Source organism: Gadus macrocephalus, chromosome 4, assembly GCF_031168955.1.
Source record: "Gadus macrocephalus chromosome 4, ASM3116895v1".
Classification (NCBI taxonomy): Eukaryota; Metazoa; Chordata; class Actinopteri; order Gadiformes; family Gadidae; genus Gadus; species Gadus macrocephalus.
The window spans coordinates 32,164,300-32,164,551 of record NC_082385.1 but is presented as its reverse complement, the minus strand read 5'-3'; positions in this window follow the sequence as shown (position 1 = coordinate 32,164,551).

The window sequence follows — 252 nt, the reverse complement described above, 5'->3', positions numbered from 1 at the left end:
CTGTCCTTATAAGTGGGTCACTGCAGACGCCGTGATCCGATTGGTTTGTGTACACAGTCTCACAAAGAAAAAAGAGGCGGTTCCTAATGTCAGCGCTCGTGTTGATGCTAACGCTAACGGGGGCCGCGGAAGTTAACTTTAGCACTAGCTCGGCGTTAGCTTCAGTGTTAGCGTTGCGGTCGTTAATGCTGCTCATGCATTGAATGGCAGTGTGTGTGTGTGTGTGTGTGTGTGTGTGTGAGTGTGATTGTG